We start from the raw sequence: 14,094 nt of genomic DNA on the forward strand, positions 1-14,094 counted from the left end.
ATGCCGAAACTATTCAAGAGGCAAAAAGCTATAAGTCCCGCTCATATGATTAAAGCTCTGTTTCATTGATAGTTTGGAATTTATAGTATATTCTATTCTTTTTATCCTATTTTGATTTTCAGTTGCTTGGGGACAAGCAACAATTTAAGTTTGGTGTTGTGATGAGCGGATAATTTATACGCTTTTTGACATTGTTTTTAGTAGGATCTAGTTACTTTTAGGGATGTTTTTAATAGATTTTGTGTTAAATTTACATTTCTGGACTTTACTATGAGTTTGTGTGTTTTTCTGTGATTTCAGGTATTTTCTGGCTGAAATTGAGGGACTTGAGCAGAAATCAGATTCAGAGGTTGAAAAAGGACTGCTGATGCTGTTGGATTCTGACCTCCCTACACTCAAAGTGGATTTTCTGGAGCTACAGAACTCGAAATGGCACGCTTCCAATTGCGTTGGAAAGTAGACATCCAGGGATTTCCAGCAATATATAATAGTCCATACTTTGGCCAAGAATAGATGACGTAAACTGGCGTTCAACGCCAGCCTTCTGCCCAAATCTGGCGTCCAGCGCCAGAAAAGGGTCCAAAACCAGAGTTGAACGCCCAAACTGGCACAGAAACTGGCGTTCAACTACACAATTGGCCTCTGCACGTGCAACACTTAAGCTCAGCCCAAACACACACCAAGTGGGCCCCGGAAGTGGATTTATACATCAAATACTTACTCATGTAAACCCTAGTAGCTAGTTTATTATAAATAGGACATTTTACTATTGTATTAGGCATCTTTGGATTACCTTATGATCCTTTGATCACGTTTTGGGGGCTGGCCATCTCGGCCATGCCTGGACCTTCACTTATGTATTTTTAACGGCAGAGTTTCTACACTCCATAGATTAAGGTGTGGAGCTCTGCTGTTCCTCAAAGATTAATGCAAAGTACTACTGTTTTCTATTCAATTCTTCTTATTTCGCTTCTAAGATATCCATTCGCACCCAAGAACGTAATGAAGGTGATGATTATGTGTGACGCTCATCATCCTTCTCCCTTATGAACGCGTGTCTGACAAACACTTCTGTTCTACATGAATTAAGCTAGAATGAGTATCTCTTAGATCTCCTAACCAGAATCTTCGTGGCGTAAGCTAGAATGATGGCGGCATTCAAGAGAATCCGGAAGGTCTAAACCTTGTCTGTGGTATTCTGAGTAGGATTCAATGATTGAATGACTGTGACGAGCTTCAAACTCGCGAGTGCTGGGCGTTAGTGATAGACGCAAAAGGAGGGTGAATCCTATTCCAGCATGATCGGGAACCGACAGATGAATAGCCGTGCCGTGACAGGGTGCGTGAGCATAAGATTCACTGAGAGGAGGGGATGTAGCCACTGACAACGGTGATGCCCTTGCATACAGCCAGCCATGGAAAGGAGTAAGACTGATTGGATGAAGATAGCAGGAAAGCAGAGGTTCAGAGGAACGAAAAGCATCTCCATTCGCTTATCTGAAATCCCTGCCAATGAATCTACATAAGTATCTCTATCCCTTTTATTGTTTATTTTAATCTAATGAAATATCATGTTTAAATCCGCCTGACTGAGATTTGCAAGGTGACCATAGCTTACTTCAAGCCAACAATCTCTGTGGGATCGACCCTTACTCACGTAAGGTTTATTACTTGGACGACCCAGTACACTTGCTGGTTAGTTGAACGGAGTTGTGTCCACACATAGAGCCACAATGAGGATTCAATACAATTATATATTGTTAATCACACTCAAGTACAAAGAACGTGGAACACAATTTCGTCCACCACTGATGTATTTTCAAAACCAGCATGCACCAACAACTCGGACAATTCAGGGAACATGAAGTCCGACACAGACCTCAGGAGCAGAATGCCTGAGCTGATGCACTTTCAAAACTAGCCAACACCAAACCAGGGGACAATAACAGAAGCCTCATACAGGCTACATTACAAGACCACAACAAGTCGATCTCGAAGGTGGTATAAGGAATGTAATCAGAGTCAGCCACAGTAACACGCATTAAAACTATGAAATCCAGCCAATCAGACATGCTGTCTGGGATCTTAGTAGACATCTCAAAGACATAGGTCGACTATGGGATTACTACCAAACAACTCAGGCAAATAAGGAAACAACTCGGACAATAATAGCAGAACATCAAGTGACAGACGTGGCAGTAAAAGGGAAACCCCAGGACTCACACGAAAGTCCAGGGGCACCCTTTGGAGGCAACAACAGGGCAAGAACACAGAAAAAAGAAGTCGACAATCTATACCCAAACAGTCCGAACACCTCTCAAACAAAAGGTCAAAACAAAAGATAGAACTTTTGTACAAAAGACGTCAGGCAACGATGAAAAGAAACAGGAACAGCAACCAAACCCTAAAGCAAAGCACACATTCTTCTCAAAGGCGAAAGACAAAAGAAAAGTGACAACAAACGATCAAAGATGCAAACTTTTTTGCAGAAAGAACCAAAGTTCTTCAGAGCAAATACAAAGTCAAAGCTTTACATCAAAAGCATGCTAACTTCCACATCACCCCACCAGAGGAGCTCATCAGTGTAACATCACCTTGGCCATTTGCAAAGTGGGGACTCGACCTCCTCGGACTATTTTCCCAAGGATCGGGACAAGTCAATTTGGATTACTTCACAAAATGGATTGGGGCAGAGCCCCTAGCTAATGCCACTACTCAAAGAAGTCGGAAATTATTGTACTGCAACATTGTTACAAGGTTTGGGGTTCATTACTCCATCACCACAAACAATGGCACTCAATTCAAAGACACAGGTTTCAAGAAGTTGGTGGCTGACTTGAAAATAAAGCACCAGTTCACATCCGTATAGCATCCACAAGCCAATGGACAAGCAGAAGCTACCAACAAAGTCATACTAGCTAGGTTAAAATGGAGACTACAAGACGCAAAGGGAGCTTGGGCTGAAGAGCTCCCACAAGTCCTATGGGCATATCGGACAACTCCACACTCTGCCACGAAAGAATCACCTTTCCGATTAGCTTACGGAATGGAGGTAATGATCCCAGTGGAGGTCGAAGAAGGATCGCCCAGACTGATCTACTACAGTGAAGAGGGCAACTCCCAACTTCAAAAGGAAGAACTCGACCTACTTCCAAAAATCCGAGAAAGAGCTCGGACCAAGGAAGAGACGTTAAAACGTCGAATGGCCTCAAGATAGAAAGTGTCCGACCTCGAGGGGCGAGAGCTACCAAGGTCATGACATGCCTACAATCTAAGAAGGGCGCCAGACCAAGATCTAAGAGATTGCCCGACCTAGAAAGGTAAGTACTAACATGTACACACTCTTATCTTCATTTTATTGTTTAAAAGATTGCAGATTCCCTAAAAAGTTTCCTACCAAGACGCCCAACTACGGCAGGTTGGCAAGGTGAAACACCAAATTCACCCGATCACGACAAAGTCGGCAAGATGAAAACCAAATTCATCGTCCGATTACAAAGCGACAAGTCGGCAAGGTAAAAACCAACTTCACCGCTCGACCACGATGAAAACCGAATTCATCGTTTGATTTCGACAAAGGTCGACAAAGTGAAAACAAAATTCACTGCTATACCAAGACGCATTAATCTGAAGCATTCATCGTCCGATTATAAAGCAACAGATCGGCAAAAAGTGAAAAACAGATTCACTGCACGATCACGATAAAGACAATCATTCGATAAAGGTGAAAACGCGATTCACCTAAAAGATGATCTAAAGATAGCAACCACCTTCTACAAATCGGCAAAGATGAACACAGAATAATGTAAGAAGTTATCGAAAGTGATCCGGTAAAAGAACCTGACGAGGTCTTATGGATTGCTAAATAATAACTTAAAGACTAGCCAACGTTAAGAAGTTGGACCAAGTCAACCCAAGTTATAAGTAAACCCTGGAAAGAGGTCTGGCCAACCCTATTAAAGAGGATTACTTTAACTTAGAAGGGCCCGACATGACAAGTCAGCCCAAAATGAAAAGTTATAAAAGTAATCCCTGAAAGAGATCTGACAAAGATCCAAGAAAGAGGATTACAAAAATAACTTAGAAGAGATCGACATAACGAAGTCGGTTTCCTACAACGGACAAGTTATAAAAGTAATCCCTGAAAGAGACCTGACAAAGGTCCAAGAAAGAGGATTACAAAATAACTTAGAAGAGATCGACATAACGAAGTCGGTCTCCTACAACGGACAAGTTATAAAAGTAATCCCTGAAAGAGACCTGACAAAGGTCCAAGAAAGAGGATTACAAAATAACTTAGAAGAGATCGACATGACGAAGTCAGTCTCCTACAAAAAACAAGTTATAAAAGTAATCCCTGAAAGAGACCTAACGAAGGTCCAAGAAAGAGGATTACAAAATAACTTAGAAGAGATCGACATGACGAAGTCGGTCTCCTACAAAAAACAAGTTATAAAAGTAATCCCTGAAAGAGACCTGAACAAGGTCCAAGAAAGAGGATTACAAAAATAACTTAGAAGGGCCCGACATGAAGAAGTCAGCCCGAGCCAACGAAAGCTACAGCTTGGACCGACAAGAGAAGTCGGACCAACGAAAGCTACAGCTTGGACCGACAAGAAGTCGGACCAAGGAAAGCTACAACTTAGACCGACAAGAAGAAGTCGGACCAACGAAAGCTACAGCTTGGACCGACAAAAAGAAGTCGGACCAACAAAAGCTACAGCTTGGACCGACAAGAAGAAGTCGGACCAAAAACGTGCGCTAAAACGGACATAGCTCCGCCCAAAAAGCCACGGCTCCACAACAAGGCTATCAAAATTGTTCAAAATGACAAAAAAGTGTTCTGTGAGAACACTAAAAAGTCGTCGGATAAGTTAGCCCCAAGGACCACCTCGACCAAGCAGAAAGTGGACAAAACTAGAAGTGATCAAAAGAGGTCGGACAACATAGTACCGACACTCTACAAAGATCCACAAAGGGGATAAAGACATCTCACAAACGGCCAAAGGAAGCCCAGGAATGCTTTGCTAAAAGGTACGAAGTCTTGAAAAAAGACACTACTTAAAAGGCAAAAGCACAAATCAAAACGGTGCTAAAAAGTCATCCAAACAGACTATAAAAGGTTTCCCATCAGGAACACTACCTAAAAAGTTGTTGGATTATGACTAAAAAGCTCGAAGCAGTGAAGACAAGCAAAGAAGGCTGAAAAGACCTCTCAACAAACTAAAAAGGGCAATACCAGACTCGCATAAGGAGAAACTACTCAAGATCGACCAAAGTCAGGATGCTTGAGCACGACTTCCTCAAAAAGATCGAAGCTCTGAAAGCACGATCTCACGGAAAGGTCTGAACTCAAGCAGGGGCAAAGTCGGACAGGTCGACGTCAGCTAAGAAGAGGCGCAAGTACGATCTCAAAAAAGAACAAGCCAAAAGGTTGGGAAACAACTTAAGGCTCAAATGTGCTTAGCTAAAAGGGATACAACCCCACTCAAAGAAGGCACAATCTCAAACAGGGCTACGAACGTCATCCGAGACTAAAAGATGTTCTATATAAAGAACACTAAAAAGTCATCGGACAAGTCACTAAGAGCCCGGATATCAAGCCACAAGGATAACTTCGCCAAAGCAGAGGGTTGTCAACACAAACTTAAAGCAAGGCGTGATCCAGAAGGCAAGGGTAGAAAACCCACACTACCACTCAAAAGAGGACGGATTGTGAAGTACCAAACCTCTAGAAAATCTGCAAAAGATTACAAAGAAATGAAGAAACAAGCCAGACAGATGCTTGAGCACGACTTCCAAAGAGAACGAAGCTCTGAAAAGCACGATCTCACGGAAAGATCGAACTCAAGCAGGGGCACTGTTCATACCCTGGGTCAAGATGTCCGACCCGGGATGTTTAGCGACAAGCCGACCGACCTCTTCAGGTCAGACTATCTGACCTCTTCTCAAAGAGCTCGGCCAATGACCGACCTCTTCACAAAGAGCTCGGACAAAACGCCACAAAGGCCTAAGAAGGCCCAAAATGAAGGAACACAGTCCAATCCAAAGGCAGCCCAAGCCTATAGAGAGAAAGGCGGTTCTGTTAAAGATAAGCTGACCTCATTCAAAGATAAGATAAGATAACTATCTTATCTCTAGAAAGGTCACTCTACAACTACTATAAATACACTGGACCACCCATATAACTCATACTCTGATTCTACATAAAACATGTTTAATACCCATGCTAACTTAAGCATCGGAGTCTCTTGCAGGTACCCCCCACCCTCCGGTGACCAAGGATCAGCAGTGCAGCCAGTCCAACAAGTCGGACACAACAGCTCCAGCTGCCACCAGCCAGTCGGACACGTCATCTCCGACCAGTACTGAAGATCTCATCCGAGATCGACCTATAGTTTCAGGTAACCCTCGGAATAGATATGAAAGCTCGGACAGCCATCAAATCACAGTATCTGGCCAACTTCATTACAGAATACAATGACACCCCGGAAACTCCTACAAAATGGAAACTCTACGTGGACGACTCTTCAAACAAAACCGGGAGTGGTGCAGGTGTAATGATAGAAAGCGATCAGGAAAGCCAAATCAAGCTGAATACGAGGCACTATTAGCTGGTTTAAGGCTGGCTAAGAAGGTAGGAGCTTACCGTGTCTAGTGATTCACAAGTAGTCACCTCACAAATAGAAGGGAGCAATCAAGCTAAGGATCCCACCATGAAAAAATACATCAGGTAATTCGGGGAACCCTGAACAAAACCAGAGAACAGCTCGGACAATTCGGGGAATATGAAGTTCGACACATACCTCGGGAGCATAATGCCCGAGCTAACGCATTTTTAAAACTAGCCAACACCAAACCAGGGGGAAATAACAGATGCCTCATCCAGGCTACATTACAAGACCACAACAAGTCGATCTCGAAGGCGGTATAAGGGATGGTAATATTCAACTAAAAAAGTAGTCATAAGCATAGAAAAATGGTCATTCCCCCGGAGTCAAGGAAGGAAAACAAACCCTCTCGTCAGGGTCCGGTGACACCAACCCATAATTCTCCTCCTCATCCCTATCCCTACAAATTCTATGGAAGCTCCTAAGTCGTACACAGTACTCAAGGTCAGCCACAGTAACACGCATTAAAACTATGGAATCCAGCCAATCAGACAGGCCGTTCGGGATCTTAGTAGACATCTCAGCAATGTTTTTTCGAGAAGACATAGGTCAACTATGGGGTTACTACCAAACAACTCAGGCAAATAAGGAAACAACTCGGACAATAATAGCAAAACATCAAGTGTCAGATATAGCAATAAAAGGGAAATCCCAGGACTCACACGAAAGTCCAGGAGCACCCTTTGGAGGCAACAACAGAGCAAAAACCCAAATACAAAGTCAAAGCTTTACATCAAAAAGCATGCTAACTTCCACATTGCCCCACCAGAGGAGCTCATCAGTGTAACATCACCTTGGCCGTTCGTAAAATGGGGACTCAACTTCCTTGGACTATTTCCCCAAGGATCAGGACAAGTTAAGTTTCTCATTGTAGGGGTGGATTACTTCACAAAATGGACTGAGACAGAGCCCCCAGCTAATGTCACTGCTCAAAAAAGTCGGAAATTCTTGTACAGAAACATTGTTACAAGGTTTGGGGTTCCTTACTCCATCACCACAGACAATGGCACTCAATTCACGGACACAGGTTTCAAGAAGTTGGTGGCTGACTTGAAAATAAAGCACCAATTCACATCCGTAGAACACCCACAAGCCAATGGACAAGGCAGAAGCTGCCAACAAAGTCATACTAGCTGGGTTAAAATGGAGACTACAGGACGCAAAGGGAGCTTGGGCTGAAGAGCTCCCACAAGTCCTATGGGCATATCGGACAACTCCACACTTCACCACGGGGGAATCACCCTTCCGATTGATTTACAGAATGGAGGCAATGATCCCAGTAGAGATCAAAGAAGGATCCCCCAGAATGATCCTCTACAATGAAGAGGCCAACTCCCAACTTCAAAGGGAAGAACTCGACCTACTTCTGGAAATCCGAGAAAAAGCTCGGATCAAGGAAGAGGTGTTAAAACGTCGGATGGCTTCATGATACAATCAGAAGGTAGTACATCGAAGCTTTGCCAACAACGACCTCGTCCTCATCCGAAATGATATCGGAACAAGTCGACCTGGAGAAGGAAAGCTGGCAGCAAACTGGAAAGGACCCTACCGAGTCATAGAAGTACTCGGAAAGGGCTACTACAGGCTGTCCGAACTCGAAGGACGAAAGCTTTCAAGGTCATGGCACGCCTGCAACTTAAGAAGGTATTACAGTTAGGACGTAATAAATATCTTAGGATGAGGTGCACTCTTTTTCCTAAAAAAGGTTTTTTAACGAGGCACCAAGCCAAGATCCATGAAATACCTGACTTAGAGGGGTAAAACTCCCACATGTATATATTTGCATATTTTCTATTTTGAATAAAGTTTTTCAGATTTTCTACAAATCCTCTTATCAAGACGCATTAATCTGAAACGCAAAAGAATTCATCGCCTGATTATAAAGCTACAGATCGGCAAAAAGTGAAAATCAAATTCACTGCTCGATCACGATAAAGACCAACGAAGATGAAAACCAAATTCATCAAAGGTCGACCAAACGAGGATCAAACTCAATTTTTACAAAATCGGCAAAGATGAAAAGCGGCAAAAACAGAATAAGGCAAGAAGTTATCAAAAGTGATCTATAGGAAAGGACCTGACGAGGTCTTAATAAAAATAGGTTGCTAAAAATAACTTAAAGACGGACCGACGTAAAGAAGTCAGACCAGTCGACCACAACAACAAAAGTTATAAAAAGTAAATCGCTAGAAAGAGGCCTGGCCAGCCCTAAAAAAGAGGATTACTAGAAATAACTTAGAAGGGACCAGCATGATAAAGTCGGCCCAACAAAATCACAAAAGTTATAAAAAGTAATCCATAGAAGAGACCTGACCAAGGTCCAAATAATATGGATTACTAGAAATAACTTAGAATAGACCGACATGATGAAGTCGGCCCAACAAAACTACAAAAAGTTATAAAAAATGATCCATAAAAAGAGACCTGACAAGGTCCAAATGAAATGGATTACTAAAAATAACTTAGAAAGAGACCGACAAGAAGAAGTCGGACCAACGAAAGCTACAGCTCAGACCGACAAGAAGAAGTCGGACCAACGAAAGCTACAGCTTGGACCGACAAGAAGAACTCAGACCAACGAAAGCTACAGCTCGGACCGACAAGAAGAAGTCAGACCAACGAAAGCTACGGTTTGGACCGACAAGAAGAAAGTCGGACCAACAAAAGCTACAGCTTTGACCGACAAGAGAAGTTAGACCAACGAAAAGCGTGCGCTAAAAGGGACATAACTTTGCCCAAAAAGCCACGGCTCCACGACAAGGCTATCGAAATTGTTTAGACTAACTAAAAAGGGTTCCACGAGAACACTAAAAAAGTTGTTAGACAAGTCAGCCCAGGGGTCATCTCGCCTAAATAGGAGATAGACAAAACAAAATCTGATCAAAAAGAGGTCGGACAGCAAAGTGCCAACACTCTATAAACATCTCACAAAGGCTAAGGAAGGCCAGGAATGCTTTGCTGAAAGGTACGAAGTCTTGAAAAAAGACACTACTTAAAAGGCAAAATCACAAATCAGAACGGCGCTAAAAGGTCATCCAAAGAAACTATAAAAAGGTTCCCCACCGAAACACTACCTAAAAAGTTGTTGGATTATGACTAAAAAGCCCGAGCAGTGAAGACAAACAAGTCGGAAGAAAGGTTGAAAAGTCCTCTCAACAAATGAAAAAGGGCAAAACCAGACTCACACAAGGAGAAACTACTCAAAATCGACCAAAGTCAGGATGCTTGAGCACGACTTCCCCAAAGTGATCGAAGCTCTGAAAGCACGATCTCACGGAAAGGTCCCAAGCAGGGGCAAAGTCGTACAGGTCGACGTCAGTTAAGAAGAGGCGCAAGTACGATCTCAAAAAAGAACAAACCAAAAGGTTGGGAAATAACTTAAGGATCAAATGTGCTTAGCTAAAAAGGATACAACTCTGCTCAAAGAAGGCACAATCTCAAACAGGGCTACGAACGTCATCCGAGACTAAAAAAGGTTCTATATAAATAACACTAAAAAGTCATCAGACAAGTCACTAAAAGCCCGGGTATCAAGCCGTAAGGATAACTTCGCTAAGGCAGAGGGTTGTCAATACAAACTTAAAGCAAGGCGTGATCCAGAAGGGAAGGGTAGAAAACCCACACTACCACTCAAAAGAGGTCGGACTGAGAACTACCAAACCTCTAGAAAATCTGGAAGGATTGCAAAGCAATGAAGAAACAAGTCAGGATGCTTGAGCACGACTTTCTCAAAGAGATCGAAGCTCTGAAAGCACGATCTCACGGAAAGGTCCGAACTCAAGCAGGGGCACTGTTCATACATCGGTTCGAGCTATAAAAAACCGGGTTGGCCGACCTCTTGGAAGGTTGGCCCATTACCGACCTCTTCACAAAGAGCTCGGACAAATCGCCATAAGAGGCCCAAGCAGGCCCAAACGAAGGGATGCAGCCCAATCTAAAGGCAGCCAAAGCCTAGAAAGATAAGGGCGGTTCCCTTAAAGATAAGATAACTTCACTCAAAGATAAGATAAGATAAGATAACTATCTTATCTCCAGAAAGGTCACTCCACACCATTATAAATACACTGGGGCACCCAAGTATAACTTATACTCTGATTCTACTAAAAACCTGCTTAATACCTGTTCATACCCTAGGTCGAGCAGTCCGACCCGGGTTGTTTGACAACAGGACGACCGACCTCTTCAGATCAGGACTACCCAACCTCTTCTCAAAGAGCTCGGCCAAATCACCAAGAAAGCCCAAAAAGGGCCCAAATAGAGGAACACGAACCAAATCCAAAGGCAGCCCAAGCCTATAGAGATAATGGCAATTCCCTTGAAGATAAGATAACTTCACTCAAAGATAAGATAAAGATAAGATAACTATCTTATCCCCCGGAAGGTCACTCCTCACCATTATAAATACACTGGAGCACCCAGGTATAACTCATACTCTGATTCTACTAAAAAAACCTGCTTAATACCCTTGCTAACTTAAGCATCAGAGTCCCTTGCAGGTACTCCCACCCTCCGGTGACAAAGGATCAGCGGCATAGCCAGTCCAACAAGTCAGACACGACAGTTCCGGCCGCCACCCACCAGTCGAACGCATCATCTCCGACCAGTACAGAAGATCTCGTCTGAGATCGACCTATAGTTTCAGGTAACCCTCAGAACATTGGCGCTGTTGCCAGGGAATCTGGAAGTCATCCCATCATCATGGTGGACAATCTTGACAACGACCACAATTCTGATTTAGAGAACAAAACGCCACATAAGAATGTAGAGGTCACAATAGACGATACTAAAAATAACTTGAGGATTCGACAAGAAGAAGTCGAACCAAACTCATCAATGTAAAATGTTATAAAAAGTAAAATCCATAGAGAGAGGCCTGGAAAAGTCTGAGTAAAAATAGGTTACTGAAAATAACTTAAAAGGGTTCAACAAGAGAAGTCGACCAATGAAAGCAGTATCTCAAACCAACAAAGTCGACCATCCTAAGCATGCGCTAAAAGAAACGCAGCCCTGTCCAAAAAGCCACATCACAACAACAAGGCTATCAAAATTGTTCAAAGACTAACTAAAAAGGTTCTGCCAGAACACTAAAAAGTTGTCAAGCAAATTAGTCCCAAGGATCATCTCACCCAACCAGAAGACAGATAAAAGATCTAATCAAAAAGAGGTCGGACAACCAGAGTACCAACACTCTATAAAGATCTACAAAAGTTACAAAGTTTGCAAAAAGAACAATCAGCATATCAAAAGAAGCAATCACTAAAAAGACTCAGAAGGTGACCTGAAAGAGGGCCTCAAGAGTTCAAAAGCATTCTATTTATCTACTAAGTTGCATAGAAGCAACTAACAGTCAAAGGAACCAAGTTATAATCAAAGTTACAAAAACTAGAGTTCAAAAGCCCACAAGTCGGGCTGTGGAGATAAAAACACATAAATCATAAGGGGTGCAGGGTTTCCCCAGTAGCAGCATCAGTGGCAGAACAATGAGGAATGATATTCACAGGGATGGCGTCCACGGTCCCATCCTCACGGTTAAGAATTGCACAATCCAGATCAGGCTAGGAAGGGTCGACCTCAGCTGAAGGATTTGAAGAAGTCGTGGCAGCAGAAGCTTTGGCTGACGGGGCAGGAAGAGGCTCATCATCTTCATCATCAGGAGCTGGCACTATCTTTCCTTCCTCCACCATGTTGTCCAGGATGAAGAGAGTCAGGTCGAGTTCAGGAGCAAGAACTCGGACCTGCGCCTTTAGATTCTCATACGCACCCGTCACGTTATCTACCAGATGGCTCTGGAGATCAGCGTAATCCACAAGAGCAATCTCAAGCCTGCCCCTCAGTTCCAACACCTCGGTATAACTACAGGTATAATTCTCCTTATGATTTTTTGCCATTTCCTCTGCCAAATTTGCGGTTGCCTCAGCCCTGACGGCCCGCGACTTCTCCTTCTCCAAGTCCAACTCCAGCTTAATAACCCTAGCATCAAGCTCGTCCTTCAGACCTTTGATCCTATCAAACTCCGAATTTGCATCCTCCAAGAACTCCTTAGTTGCATGAACTTGGGAACCCTGGACAGTTCGAAACAAAGCCGCACCCATATGGGCCATCCGAATGCTGCTACTAGTAATAAAATTCAAGTGATGTAGGATAGACACATCATCCATTAGAAGTCGACCAAAGGGGGCAATCTGATTATCAACAAACCCCACCGCATCGAAATCTGGGGCATCCAAGTTAAAAGGCTCAACAATTTTTTGTTTTTTAGGAGGAGGGCCGACAGTAGGAGAAGAGGCAGCACCAGTAGATGGTCGAGCTGGGTCAGAAGGAATAATTCGGACCTGAGGGGTTGGAATAACCTTCCTCGGCCTAGAAGCACTCGACACCGGTTTCTTGGGAAGAACCTGAGAAGACTCTCCCTCTGCAATTTTGGCTGAGATGTTGGAGGCAGCTGTCGCCTTCTTAGCTTAACGATAGGCCTTCATGGAATCTACGGACTTCAACATCTCTGAAATAGGAAAACAAAATCATAACTAAGAAGGGGATATATTGGCAAACAAACAAACAAATAAGGAAAAGCTACAAATAAAGTCGACAACTTCCTAATTCAGTCCGAAGAAGAGAAGGGTCTCCTAAAAACTTCTTTGTGTCAAGATGGGGAGGCTCTCCCCAAATTTCCTCCAACACATTCACAAAGGCCTGCTCGACCTCATCAAGACTCTTCCAGGAATACCTAGCTACTATTACATTCTTCTGCCAGCACAAAGGGAAGGTAGGCTCATCGTTTTCATCCAAAAAGAAGGGCCGAGCTCCCTCAATAGCTCGGACCTTGAAATAATAGTTTTTAAAGTCCTTAAAGGACTCGTCATACATAGAGAAAACCGTTTTTCCTTGAGCGGCTCAGAAAGAAACCCAGGAGGCTTTCTTCTCAGTAGCCCTAGGCTTCGTCAACATAAAAAAGATAAAGAAAAAGAGTTTGGGTAGGTCGGATATCCAGTTTCTGACACAACAATTGAAAGATTTTTATAAAGCCCCAAGAGTTTGAATGGAGTTGAGAATGAGCCACATTACAAGACCACAACAACTCGGTCTCAAAAGGGGTAAAAGGAATGGTAATATTCAACTAACTAAAGAAATAGTCGTAAGCATAGAAGAAGGGACGTTTCCCTTGAACCAAAGAGGGAAAACTAACTCTCTTCTCAGGATCAGGCGACACTAGCTCATAATTCTTCTCTTGATCCCTATCACTACAAATCCTATGGTGCCTCCTAAGTCACACACAATACTCAGAATCAGCAACTGTGACACACATCAACACAACAGAGTCTAGCCAGTCAAACATGCCTTCTGGGATCTTTGTAGACATTTCAACAATGTTCTTGCGAAGAGACATGGGTCAACTATTCCTACAGAAAGAAAAAAAGAAAATGGG

Source organism: Arachis ipaensis, chromosome B7, assembly GCF_059453495.1.
Source record: "Arachis ipaensis isolate K30076 ecotype BB chromosome B7, ASM5945349v1, whole genome shotgun sequence".
NCBI classification, from domain to species: Eukaryota; Viridiplantae; Streptophyta; class Magnoliopsida; order Fabales; family Fabaceae; genus Arachis; species Arachis ipaensis.